General features: G+C 34.6%; 1 protein-coding gene and 1 long non-coding RNA gene across 6 annotated transcripts in view; one reads left to right on the top strand and one right to left on the bottom strand.

Annotated features, from left to right (window-relative positions):
• Positions 1 to 15,096, top strand: part of LOC114663785 (intermembrane lipid transfer protein VPS13B-like) — a 908,960-nt gene that overhangs the window by 400,442 nt on the left and 493,422 nt on the right. The window lies entirely within an intron of this gene.
• LOC127530081 (uncharacterized) lies at positions 1,438 to 6,798 on the bottom strand. The gene is made up of 3 exons (XR_007936614.1): positions 6,699 to 6,798; positions 6,522 to 6,619; positions 1,438 to 2,103 (listed from the first exon to the last, which is right to left on the bottom strand). It is a non-coding gene; the product is annotated as an uncharacterized LOC127530081 (long non-coding RNA).

Here is a 15,096-nt window from a genome sequence, read left to right on the forward strand (position 1 = left end):
ATCTGTAAAGAGCTTGTGGCCCATAGCCATAACTGTCTGAAGAAAATATTTTTATGTGTTTGTGTGATTTAATATTATTAAGTAGGGGTCTTTCTACTGTTAGCGCACTGTTTTTTAACTAGTTATTCTGAACATTGCAGGCACTATGTCCCATTTTACATTCATAAAGGAATGTTTTATATTAGACCACACTGCGATATAATTTGCTTCCACTTTCTCTATCTGTTCATCCATTTACTGAGTCTGCTCAATCACCCTTTAATTGTTGGATGGAGACGGATGCCATCTTCACAACATCAAGTAAAAAGCAAGCAAGAAAGAATCCTAGATAGATTGACGCTTCTCATCAGTGCTGTTATTGGGAGGGACAGAGTGGGTTAAGAGAATGGAAGGGTTTATGGGTGCATTTGAGAAAATAGAATGCCTTGTGTTTTTTTTGTTTTGTTTTTTTTTTTTTTGTTAAACATTTAGGTAATTGGCATCATTTGTCAGAAGACAGATATTACAAGTTAATATGTACCCCTTGTTTCTTTATTAACATTCTATTTTTCAGAGATCTATTGAATATACATAAAACCCATTAAAACAGTGGTTCTGTATCTTTTTACATTATTTTTTATATTTTATAAAACCCATCTCCGTGGTTTGCACTGTTAACAGTTAATAGACAAAAATCAACTTTATAATTACTGTATTTACATGTGACAGCTGACACCGTGCTTTTTCATGAGATCTGGAAATATTGGGGAATTCAAAGCTTTTTTAAACTTGAGTATTATTAAATGTGTAATATAAATGAATAAGAAGACATTATAAAGTCTTACTGCTGTCATATAGCTCATTTTGAAAAATATAACAACATAATTCTTTGTTATCACGAAACAGACATATTTACTTCCTACTTACAAAACAGGTAATCAGTATGAGTTTGAATATTCAGTTTCTATTTATTTTTGTATATTACTTTTCCATGTATGTAGGCTCATTTCATAAGTAAAATGCAATTATCACTTTGCAAATTAATAATTAAATAATGCATACACATAAGGGTACAGAATTGTTTTAATAATCGCATAAATGGAACATAACGATATCTGTCCATTAATATTGTTGAGCTCAAATTCAGAAATGCAGTTAAATATTGTAAAGTATGGATGATTATCATTTTATTAACTATTTATAGAACAACCTGATATAATAAAGCAGTTCCTCACGTTTCATCAAACTGTATGGCACTTAGTCAAAATCGCTTGCAACTTGTTTGTTTAGGTTATGATTTTGAAGTGTTTGTAGTGTCTTAATTACTAATTAACAGTTAATTAAAGCATTCATGGGTTCTTACTGTTTTTTGTCTTATATATTGAATCTTATATATTGTTTTTCATATCTAATTTTAATTTATTTATTTTTTTGCATATAACTACTTTTTTGTCCTCTTGAAAGCGCTTTGAACTACATTGTTTGTTTGAAAAATGTGGTATAAAAATAAATGTTTTTTTTTCTTATATGTTGTTAATAGTAATTTGACAGTGTGGTAATTCAATCACAAGAATGAACTATGTTGTGGGCAAGATTGCCTAACATAATTTCTTGAAGTGTTAGCCACATTTATTCAGTCTGTATTTGCAGAACTTGTGAGTCTCTCATGAGAATGTTAGACAGGGCAGCATCTTGGGCTCATCAGCTGTGAGAATAAAAAGAGAGAAATTTGACATTCCATTTGGTTGCTTCTTTTCATTATACTGTAATCTGCCTCATTATATTCCTTGAAATGTTGCCAGATACTGTACATGTTTGCCCAGTAAAATTAACTGTAAATTTAAAGATTTAAACATTCTCCTAATGGATTCTAAGGATTCTCAGCAGATACTAGCTTTAATTGAACTACAACTTTTTCTTGTGCAAAATCAGCATTTTTTTTTTTTTTTTCCTGTCACTTAAAATGTATGTTCATGAAGAGTGGCAAGGGAAGTATGAACTGGTGCTTTGCTGCTGAAAAATGAACTGGATGCAGACTTGCAGGTGTTCTATCCATGTCCTTTGGGGTTTTGCGATGGTAGATCTTAAGAAGAAAGTGCATGTGTTTCTCCAGTCAAACAGCAGCTGCAAGACAGTGATTTATGCATTTCTCAGAACTCTGGGATTTCAAAATGTTACATTTAATCAAACACACAGAAAGCAGAGCAAATGTTAAAGATGTTACATATAAAAGCAGAGTTTGATCTCTTTACCATACTCACTAGTTGTGGGAATACAGGAACAAAGTGATCTTTAATCTTAATTTAAACATATTGAAAAGGATTATGAAAGCAGCAAGGAATCAATCCTTTGAGAATGTTCAGCACTCTAATACTGAACATATTTAGCCCCTAATTACTTTTAAACCTGTTTTTCTCAGATTATTACCCTTTTATGGGACAGATGGGATCAAAATATCTTGCAGAAACTGTCTATTATCATACATACACAAACGTAGATATAGGGATTTGCCACTTATGTATAATACAGTTTATTCCAGATACTCATTGTTCTTACTCTTTAATTAAAATGACGGATATTACTTAGATATAATTTTGATATTAAAATTTCAAAGAAAGGGCTATCCACTATTTAATTAAATGCAATTTATATACCTAAATTGGTTAGAGAAATAAAAATAACTCTTTGACAAAGTGTTGTTTGAGTCTGTCAAGTGTGTTTTAGCTCACTGCTAAATAATAGATTTTGTATTCTGGCTCTTATTTTATTTACTACTTTTTAAATTAAAGACACTGAGAGTTTTCAACCAATAACTAAAGTACATCATTCCAATTTCAGAGAAATACAAATGTAAGAAATTCTTCTGAAGTCAACTGTGCTTAACATGTTCATTATGAATATTCTCTTATATTTGAAGAAGAGTCTTGATATATTGTTTTTTTTAATATACTGGTACATTTTTTTGCAAATGAATCTGTGCAAAGCTCAAGTTTTTCTGAAAGACAAAACAAAAATATTTTTGTGTTTGAAATGGGTTAAAACCTGAGTAAGTAATTGGTTGAACTGAGCAGAGTAAAATGCACATCAGTTTCATTATTTCTGCAGCTTCTGATTTAATTTTTTTTAATTATTGAAATATTTTATTAATTATGGGAAACATAAATCATCAAACTTTTCCTGCCACTTTAATTTTGTTTTTAAGAAATGGAAATATAAAGTTATGCTTATGAATTCCATATCTTATAGAGAATTATAACTTGATTTAAGTTTGTCTTGAAAAAAATAAAAGTGAAATGCCAAATGCACTGAGCTGTTCTTAATCTGCTGGGGCAGGAGATGTCTAAAACAGGTGCAGTGGTGGGTGGGGGGATAGTTTTTAAAATAATGAGAGCAGGTGCATCTTGTGACAAACTTGTAATTTTGCTTTGACATATACTGTCACATACACACACAAACTATATTTATATGTGTGTGTGTATGAATGTGTGTGTGTGTGATATATATATAATATATATTATATACACACACACACACACACACACATATGCAATACAGTGAGATAAAATACACTGTTTATATGTGTGTATATATAAACAAATGTTTGCAAATATACATTGTGTGTCTGTGTGCTTAAGGTTGCATATAAATATCTTTAATGAGGGTAGCTTATTCAGACGCACCACGCACAGATTTTTGTTAAAAACAATTATGCATATGAGTACACAGCTGGTGGTCATAAATGACAGCTAAGTTTAACTTACTGTATTTACTTTGCTATATTTTTGCCACAACATGTCTCATTTGCAGTATTAAATGTTCTCCCACTCTTTATATTTATTGTTAAGTTCCAGTTGGCATTTTGATATTTTGTGTGTGGATTTTCTTTATTAATAGAAAGAAAATCTATCTTCTAAAGTTGAAATTTATTATAATTTTACTAGTTACTAATAGACACAAACACAGTTTTGGCAGTGCTAAATCAGTGCAGTGTGCATGGCTGTTTCATTATTGTACCAAGTCTTTTACCAAATTTAATTGATAAAAAAAATTAGCTACATATATTTGTCATAAAATCTTAAAATTACTTTTATTTGCTGGTCAACCATAATATTGATTACATTTTAAAGTGACATTTATTCTTTTTTCTGCTGGTATTTGTTGAAGTATAATAAGTGATATAACACAAGTTAAATGGAGATCCAGTGTTATTATTAATGTAATGTCAGTTATTTTATAGCTAGTCATTTTCTTTGCATTAAATTCTTTTCTCCTAAATTACATTTTTAGTGATGATGCTGTTTTTGTTCTACTTTCTTCATTAATATACTGTGTATAAACTGTTGTGTTTAATGTAGCTGCATTTTACTAGAAAATAGCACTTTGTTCTTCACTTTATAATGTCTTCATAAAAGTTTAACCATGCATTATAAAGCAGTTTTTCTTACTTGAGCTAACCAATAATATATCATTATAACAGCCATATACATGTGGCTTTTGAAAGCATGGGAAAGTAAAGTTTGCCTTCCTAGCTATACACACATACATTTGGCTTTTGAACAGCTGGAACATTTTGATCTTCATTGCTGGCTACTGAGTGTAATTTAAGTCTCAAGGGGACTAAGTTATTTTCCACAAAGGTACAGTTCATTTTGTTGTTTTTGTCAGGCGCATAAAACCAAAGTTCTTTTATACAAGTTCACTGAGGAGTTGAAAATGACACTATGAGTTAAACCAGGTATTGTGGGTTACTGCAAATTGTCACAATGTCCAACGCTTTATTGCTCCATTCATCTAAAGTACATATCAACCTGTGAGTGATTACTAAAGTTTTAGAAGCCGACTGGAAAAAACATGGACAATACATTTTTGTAGTAAAGAAGTAAACTATTTTGGTAAACTTCCTATTTTTCCTTTTCTTTCTTTTCCTTACTGTGTTCAACGACAGGTAGCAATAAATATTTGTATTTTATTGACTATTTATTTTTGCCTACCTTTCCATATTTTTATTTATTGTAAATTTTAGTATTTCCTTGTGTTACAGAAAGTCAGTAGCAGTGAAGTAAAGATCTTCGCTATCTACAGCACTGTCTTGATTTTTAAATTTTTGTCAGTGTATTAATGATGGTAAATAAAGCATCACGTACAAGATGTGAGAGTAAATAAAAAACAACTGTTATTTTTTGCATTAAATAAAATAGTTGTTTTTTTTCAGATTTTTATTATTCTTAAAATGATCCAATTGCTGCTTCAGGTAACTCTCACAACATTCCAAAATCTGGTTAGTGCTATCTATAAAAAAACATTTTTCAGGGATGAACATTTTTTTCATTGTTTATCAAAGTTCTCAAACATCCTATATTGTCTTTTATCAGGGCATGTTTTTAAGTGTTAGATATTTCTACATAGTGTGCTAGTATTTTTCACTTTCTCTGATGAAGTACAGGCTATTCTGACCCACAAGATATAGTTGTTTACAAAAATATTATTTTTTTGGTTATACTAAAGAAACTATTGAAAAACAAAATATGGTTACAGTGGTGTGTAAAGTGAAAATTGAGAGTGGGCTGCTGCTGAGACATATTTGGAATTGTGTAACAATGTAGTAGGAGTGATCTGGTTTACACCTGAGTAGGTTTTGAATGCGATAATCAAAAATTACTTAGAGTAAAACATTTGCACTTTATTTCAACTGAGAACAAATCCGTAGTTCAGTACAGACTGATACATTCTTTGCGTAGTGAATTTTGTGTATATTTCTATAGAATGTTTTCTTTGTTTATCTAATTAGTTTACTTATTAGTTATATTAATGAATTTATTGAAGCATACAATTTATCATTTTTACATCATGGATCATGCATGGTTTATTTTAGCTCAGATTGTCTGGTTGGTCTGAGCTGAAAAGAGGACTACTGGATTTCTTGAGCAGGTTAATTTTGTTAACCTTGTATAATTGAATGATGCCACCAGATCAGAGTTCATTGGATTTCATATAGTGAGAATAGCCTCCTACTTCCAATGTTAAATTAACTGCTTCCTTTAAATATTGCCCTTGAAACAAATGCTTGATTACTTTCCTAGTCTTGACTACATTCCTCCACATTTACAATTGTTTTGTATTAATGTTAATATCTAGTAATATATATACATGTAGTAATTTAAATAGATAATCATATTTCTGTTTTTTTTTTTTTTTTTTCAATTTGCTTTAAATATTGCACTTTGTAAGAATTTCAAGTATTAAAGAGAGTTATACAGGTTTTTTTGCTATTAACTGTGGCTGTTGAAGCTTATATTTTTCTAGTAATTATCAACAATATACATTTTGAGCAGTTTCTGAATTTATCAGATTTCATTTATCGACTGTATATGGTATGCACATGTGTTATGTGTAATCTTTACTTTTAATGAGAAACATTATGTAAAAATTAAGACAAATTTCATGTGCACTGTAGTAGACATGTTCTGTGCATTTATTATTCCCAAAAAAAATTACATTGTCTCTTGAAAAGCTATCAGTAAGACAAGTAGAGTAACACTTACTGTTTTCTACTTTGTTTTGCCCTTCTTCGTGTCATTTTCTTTACGATGTTACTGATTTTCAGGCTTAAGTTTTTCCTCTGCAGATCAAAAGATGCCTCCTTAAAGTTTCATATTACAAGGTGGTTAATAATCTAGTTAATATTTTAAAAAAAGTAATAACTAAAATAATACACTAACCATGGCTGTGGCTTTTAGCAATGAATTAATCTGAAGTGTTCTTTGCTGCTAGCAGAACAAATTGAAGTTTCTCTGGTTGAGTGCAGCTAATACCCAAACACTGTAAACTGTGGGAGGATTGTTATCCTTTTCTTAACCTCACTAGATTGTAAAAAAGAGAGTAAAGCACAAGTTTTTCCCATGCTTACCCAATGTTACAAACCTCTAGAACCCCTGAAAAATGTACGAAGCAGTAAAACACATATTATAAATGAAGCACACAGAAACATTTTAACTGCTGATTGGCTGTTTTTTTTCAAAATGTAGTAAAGAAGAAACATTGCCATCTCTGTTACTTAGAAGCTAGCATTTGTTTTTTTATTTTAGTTAAGCTGTAATTAATTAACCCAATTAAACAAATATTAAGAAGAGAGTAACATAAGAAGTGGTTCTCACAGTCTTGTGAAATGGGAAAGCATGGAGCTGAAGTTTCAACCAATAGAAAGCTTGTGCTTATTCAAATGGAATGCAGCTCTGAAGCACATTGGAATTCAAAGTCTGTGAAATCCATCTGCAGAGGCACCCCATGTCAACTCTGTTCATTCCCTGTGAACTGAACACATAAAAATAGCTACTGTCGCATTCATAATAGTGTTTTCATCATTAAAAAAATCTGTTTTACCTATGTCAGTCAAACTCTCTAGTTCACTTAAGCCTTATAGTGATGGAGTTCATGAGTTATGGATGATTATATTTTATACATGGTACTATTATTACTTATAGTGAAATTGTATAAAACAAACAAAACACATTTTTATTCTTTTTGCATTCTGCTTCAACTACTTAGCCATGGGAAGGACATAAGCCTGATTTTGTTGAGTTTTTAAAACACAATTTGAAAAACTAAAAAGGCAAACTCTTTGAGGTGTAGAAAAGAAAAACCACTGTGGCGATAATGTATTAGATAAACAACAGTTTCCATAGTTTACTTTTATAATGTTTGATTTTTTTTGTCAGATATGTAATGAACACTTTATTGTTTTCTTTGGTAAGAAATGTAAAGGGCTCCTTCAGGGTGTGACAGATGGATATGCTAATTAATTGGTTTTAAATGTCAGTCTTGAGTGGTATGTTTCCTTTCTATAGCTTTTCTCTCCAGATGGTCTGTTTATACATTGCATTGACTTTGTTTATGATTCAGTTATAATTTAATTTTAGTTTTAATATCCAAGGATCTTATGCACATATTATGAGGATATCTGTACAGTGCAAAGAAAAGAAAATATGATAAATGTGAAGTAAAAATAAGCATGGTAGCCTAAATTTTATTTTTATAGAAGGGTACATTAAAACCATATAATATTTCAAAACAGCTGCAATAAAATGGCATCCTAGCCAGGGTTAGTTCTTGCCTGGAGCTCAACTTTAATTATGTAATGCACACATGTACTTAAAATTATAGTATACTTTAAATTGAGCACAAAGTTTTCATGGAGGAAGACACCAAAAATTACAATGAATATGAAACCTTATGCTACATGTATACTTATTTTATATAATGTTCACTTCTATATTATACATGGTAGACAGCTATTTTTACTACATTTGATGCAGGTCATTTAACCTACCAGTACTTTAACTGTTGATATATAGGTTAGAGTTAATAATAAAATTTAAGACCCAGTATCAAAACACACTGCCACGATTATCATAACTATTTCAATTTTAGACAAGTCTTGGTATATCTGCTAAATATATTACACTCACTTTCTGCTTAATTGCATGCAGGGTATTTTCTCCCCTTCCATGTCCACAGTTATTAGACTACATTAATGAGATTTTTGTGGCGAGTATGATCAAACCCTCAGATTTCAAAAAAAAAATGTATCCCAATATGGAGAAAATTGTTTTAGTCCTACAAACTTATCTGAGTAAATGGAAGGGTTTAAGAGTTGCAGTACAAACAATTTTACCCTAAAAACTGTATTGATTGCTTGTCTTAGGGGTATCAATGACCAGAGAAACAAGGACACTTTTCTTACATTCATAACATTTCTCTGAATTTATTTTCTTGTTATAATAAACAATATTTGTCTTTACTTTTTGATATCACACAGTGCTCTCCACACTTGACCTAAAAGTCCCTTTAAATAATGTAAATGTTAAACTATTTAGCACTCATTACATTGCTAGTATGTAGTATTTCAAAATAGTTATCAATTCCGCAGATTTAGTTAGTGAGAAGGATTATTTATTCACTGCACTTCCTCTGCCATGGCACTGTTAGATTTTTATTTCCTACAATTCATCATTTGCTTTAAATTAGTTTTCAGCTGTTCATATTCACCGTAAATAATACTAATGTCATGTAATTTTATTTAATAGGAAGCGTTGGCTTTTTATTTGGAATTTTTTAACGGAACAAGGAGTTGTTCTTAATAAATTGGTTATCTTTATTATGCATCTTAGTTTGTTCAGTATTCATTTGTTTTCCTGTCTCAAGTTCTCTTTTATATTGAAGCCAGATCCCCTCCACATTCATCCTTATCTTGAGATTTTTCTCCTTCGGGTCTCAGCATACAGCTTGTTTCTTTCCTTGCATGTTCTTAACCTTTAGAAAACCCTGAACTGGCAGTCTGCCTTTAAGTCAGTACAACAGGACAGTGATTCAGGTTAAACAAACTTTAATTCACTTTTAAATAAATTCAGAGATTGCCCTTTTCACAATTCTAAAATAAAAAATGCTTGTTTTTTTCATTTAGCATAAGATCATCATGGTTTTGACAATAAGAGACATAATTTTTAATATTTGTGTACCTAATACATGTAGTGTTGTACCAGTTTTAGATTTGCAGTTTTTTACTTGTTTATTATATGACTGTGTTATCCGTACTTTTTCAAGCCTGTTGATTTTCTGTTTAAGTGCAGGTAATAGAACGGCAAAATAGCACTACACATCCTAAACAGAGCATAAGTGCAATTCCTTTTTTCTAGAGATGTTATAGTGGATGATGATCAGAAATGAATACGAGCACCTCAAAGTAACATCTACAGAGAATCTGATGGATTTAGTAGTTATTTGCCCTTTTTGATAATCTCTAGACTGACTTTAATTGACAACAGAGCAATGTCATGTAATATTTGTTGGAATGACTCAGTACAGCATTAAGATTTAATATATAAAAGATGCTAAAATAAGTCAAATTAATTACATGTGTATGTTTTTGAGTAACAATCTCTTTTTTTTTCTTTATAAAGGCAGATTACTAGACTACTGTGTCTCATTTTTTTCTCTTTGGTTTGGTTTAGATGTTATGAGCTAAAATATTTCCACTGAACTACATGGTTTGTAACATATTTATAGTACCATGCTTAAACTTACCAGCATTGTTCTAATTACATTGCTGTCTTTGTTTAATAAGGGATTTAAATTTTTTGTAAGCTAGGCTAAGGTCTTTTCTATGCCTACTACTAACTACAAGTAATTGCCCTTCAGGTCAAGAACACTGAAGGCATTTGACTGTTAAGTTGTGTAAAATATTTTTCAGTTTATCATTCAACTAGTTAGTTAATTCTGCTCCTTGGAGACTCTTGGGTGATGTGGTTACGCGATGCTTAGTTACGTGACTTTACAACAGTTTAAGAGTGGGCTCAGATTTTAGCCAGGTAACTCTCTGCCTGCCTTTTTTCAGGTGCTCTCTTTTCTTCTTTCTCCCACCTCCACCAAAATGTGCAAATTAAGTATATTCAATACATATAAGTGGCTATATGCAGCAACACCCCATCAAAGGGTGGTTTCTGTAATCTGTTGGAACAGGTTCCATCTCTCACAACCCTGAAAGTTAACTGAATTTGATATTGATGAATAGTATACCTCATATTAATCCATCTATTTGTCCAATCTGGCTTATCCAGGGCTGGGTCACACACTAACTGGCAGGAAAAACACCAGGACAGGCCACCAGTCAATTGCAGGTTGGACACACACACTAGGGCCAGTTTTGGCATCACCAATCCACTAACCTTTATGTTTGTAGACTGTGGGATGCAGCAGCTAAATTAAACCCACACAGACATGGGGAGAACATACAAACTCAACACAGGAAGCACCTGAGATGCAAACCAAGTTCTCTTTGTTGCATTGTGCAATCGTGTTGCCTGTCATATTTATCATTGTAAGAAATAACTTTACAAAAATAAAAAATATATAATACAGTCATGTATGTAGATAATTAAAGTGAACAATGCAGTATATCAAAAAATGTCAGGTGGCATGAGTGGAGCCTAAGTGATGAGTCTTACCCTGGATTAAACTTTAGGAACAAAACCACTCAACAGACTGACATTAGAGGAGATGTACAGCCCCACAAAGCTGAACTGATAAGTATATTCTTTGCCAGATGGCTCACAGGAGTACATGTGTCTTGAAAGAATTAAGTCAGATATTCTCATTATTCACTATCCTGGTTTGTAGGAGAGCTGCACCTGCTAACAAGGTATTCTTGCAGTGGTCTGTAAGGTGGCCTAAACTTACCTAAATTTACTTCAGCGTAGTGCATAAATGGAACTTATCATAAAGGACTGATGTACACTATGTTGCATAATTTTTTTTTTTTTTTTTCACTGTTCGGTCTTCTGAACTTTGCAGGAGCACTACATCTCCTAAGTCAAGGTGACAAGCCCTTGTTTTTCACGTACAATGTATGCTTCAACATGTCAATAAAATGACTTGAAGTTCTATGGAGATTATTGTTGTGTTTGACATGACTTTCGTAAATAATGTAGAAAACAGTAAGCAGACAGCACAAAATAGCCTGTGAAATGATAAATAGCAAGAGAGGATTTGATTAAACAGGTTAAAGACTAACTAAAATAGCAAACAGCTGTATGTTACCATGTGATCATCTTTACACTCCCTTACATTGTGCTTGCTTACCCTAAAAAAACTGATTTTCCAATTGCTGTCTGTAGAAGACAACGCAGTATAACATTTGTTTGGTCTGTTATTAAATTCTCCTGGGAAAAATGAAAAAAGCTATTCACGCTGATTTCCCTCTTTGTCATTGCACAGCTTTAAATGGCAAAACCTATAATTACATTGTCTTTTATACTGTAATTGAAGTTGTACATCAGGCTCCTTATATGTTTCTTCCTATGAATCTAATCAAGTCATCATTAGTCTTTGCTTTCTTCATTTTAGCAGTGTCTATTATGTGAAGTTGCATTAGACTTTCTGTATATTCTGGTTTCAGTGTCCTAAAAGTTGTGATTACCAGGGTTCTGTAGCCGCTCTGAACATACCAGACATAGGCACAAGTTTTGCACAGCACATGTTTTATTTAAGTTGGGAAGCGCTTTTCCCTTGCTCCCCACTCCTGTAGCACAGTACACAGTCCACAGCATCACACAGCAAGCACAAATAAAGAGCATTGCCTTCCTCTCCATCTCCTTCCACCTTCACACCTCCTGGCAAGCGTCCTCCTCCTCCTGACTCTGGCTGCTGGATTAGTGGCAGCTGGCTCCTTTTATTCTGCTCCTGGGAGTGCTCCAGTTGGCTTGTTAACCGGATCTAGAATCACTCCCAGGTGTGGTGAAAGCCCAATGTAGTAGGGCTCTGCAACCTCCACAGCTCCCCCAGCCAGCATCCACAGAACCCAACATGGCTGCAGCGAACTCCCATGAAACCCTGCTGGGATCTGTGGCACTGCAGGATCTCACAGGGATTGCCATCTATCGATCCAAGGAAGACAATACCCTCACCACTTTCTCTCCCCTAGTCCTTCCACAACATTGGCATCTCGGTAGGGCAGGGCTCCTTGGCGTCTGTGACAAAATGTATTGATAGATAGATAGATAGATAGATAGATAGATACTTTATTAATCCCAAGGGGAAATTCACATACTCCAGCAGCAGCATACTGATAAAAAAAACAATATTAAATTAAAGAGTGATAAAAATGCAGGTATAACAGACAATAACTTTGTATAATGTTAACGTTTACCCCCCCGCCCCCCCCCCCCCGGGTGGAACTGAAGAGTCACATAGTGTGGGGGAGGAACAATCTCCTCAGTCTGTCAGTGGAGCAGGACAGTGACAGCAGTCTGTCGCTGAAGCTGCTCTTCTGTCTGGAGATGATACTGTTCAGTGGATGCAGTGAATTCTACATAATTGATAGGAGCCTGCTCAGCGCCCGTTGCTCTGCCACAGATGTCAAACTGTCCAGCTCTGTGCCTACAATAGAGCCTGCCTTCCTCACCAGTTTGTCCAGGTGTGAGGCGCCCCTCTTCTTTATGCTGCCTCCCCAGCACACCACCGCGTAGAAGAGGGCGCTCGCCACAACTGTGTGATAGAACATCTGCAGCATCTTATTGCAGATGTTGAACAACGCCAGCCTTCTAAGGAAGTATAGTTGGCTCTGTCCTCTCTTGCACAGAGCATCAGTATTGGCAGTCCAGTCCAATTTATCAACCAGCTGCACTCCCAGGTATTTATAGGTCTGCACCCTCTGCACACAGTCACCTCTGATGATCACGGGGTCCATGAGGGGCCTGGTCCTCTTAAAATCCACCACCAACTCCTTGGTTTTGCTGGTGTTCAGTTGTAGGTGGTTTGAGTCACACCATTTAACAAAGTCCTTGATTAGGTCCCTATACTCCTCCTCCTGCCCACTCCTGATGCAGCCCACGATAGCAGTGTCGTCAGCTAACTTTTCCACATGACAGGACTCCGAGTTGTATTGGAAGTCCGATGTATATAGGCTGAACAGGACCAGAGAAAGCACAGTCCCCTGCGGCGCACCTGTTCTGCTGACCTCAATGTCAGACCTGCAGTTCCCGAGACGCACATACTGAGGTCTGTCTGTAAGATAGTCCATGATCCATGCCACCAGGTATAAATCTACTCCCATCTCTGTCAGCTTGTCCCTAAGGAGCAGAGGTTGGATGGTGTTGAAGGCGCTAAAGAAGTCCAGGAACATAATTCTTATTGCACCACTGCCTCTGTCCAAGTGGGAGAGGGACCGGTGTAGCATGTAGATGATGGCATCCTCTGCTCCCACCTTCTCCTGGTCTGCAAACTGCAGAGGGTCGAGGGCGTGGTGGACCTGTGGCCTCAGGTGGTGAAGCAGCAGCTGCTCCATGGTCTTCATCACATGTGATGTCAGGGCGACAGGCTTGAAGTCATTCAGCTCACTAGGACGTGGTACCTTTGGGACTGGGGTGATGCAAGATGTTTTCCAAAGCTTCGGGACTCTCCCCTGTTCCAGGCTCAGGTTGAAGATATGCTGTAGAGGACTCCCCAGCTCCAACACACAGGCTTTCAGCAGTCGTGGCGATACTCCATCTGGACCCAGTGCTTTGCTGGCACAAAGTCTCCTCAGCTCTCTGCTTACCTGGGCTGCTGTAATTGTGAGTGGAGGGAAACTCTCTCCTATGCTGGTATCAGCAGAAGGATGGGTGGAGGGTGCAGTACTCTGAGGTGAGGGTGGGTTAGGCTGGTCAAACCTGTTAAATAAGTTGTTCATCAGGTTTGCTCTCTTCACGTATCTCTCGATGGTGGCACCCCACTTCGAGCTGCAGCCAGTGATGATCTTCATCCCATCCCACACTTCCTTCATGCTGTTATTCTGCAACTTCTGCTCCAGCTTTCTCCTGTACTGCTCCTTTGCCGCCCTGAGCTGGACTCAGGGTTCCTTCTGCACGCGCTTGAGCTCATGCTGATCACCGCCTTTAAAAGCCCTTTTCTTCTGGTTCAAAAGGCCCTTGATGTCACTTGTAATCCATGGCTTGTTGTTAGCATAGCAGCGTACAGTTCGTACTGGAACTACAATGTCCATACAGAAGTTGATGTAGTCAGTAGTATTAAAGTAATTGGAGTAGTTACTCCTGGAAAAATCTAACAAATGACTCAGTGTTCTAATGCCTTAGAAAATTCATACAGGAGGGAATTTTTTTTTTTTTTTTTTTAACTAATGTCATTCATTGTTCCTTGAATACATATATTAAATGTAATTACTCTGAAATGAATGTATTTTAATCATTATTACTCTTGTTGTATTGTAGTATTGTATTGTAGTTTAGTTATAAGTTAGGAACGTTTACTAAAATTACATGCTTCTTTCAAGTAGTCTTAAATCTAATTTTATTTTTCTCAGATAATTTGTTTTTTGTCAGCAATATGTGTATGTGTATGGTGTGTATACCAAGTCACAAAAATAGACATATAAATCTGCATAAACTGTGAACACACATATAATTATATTTCTTTTTATCAATACCAAACATATCATTAAAACATTCACAGTCCAGGCCTGAAAAATATAATATTTGAACTTCTAGGCTAATGACTTTTACAAAAGCAAATTGTAATCAATGAGATGAGATTAGAGAGATGGGTTGGTGTTGCCCTTCCATATAAAAA

The sequence above is a fragment of the Erpetoichthys calabaricus genome, chromosome 13 (assembly GCF_900747795.2).
Source record: "Erpetoichthys calabaricus chromosome 13, fErpCal1.3, whole genome shotgun sequence".
Lineage (NCBI taxonomy): Eukaryota > Metazoa > Chordata > Cladistia > Polypteriformes > Polypteridae > Erpetoichthys > Erpetoichthys calabaricus.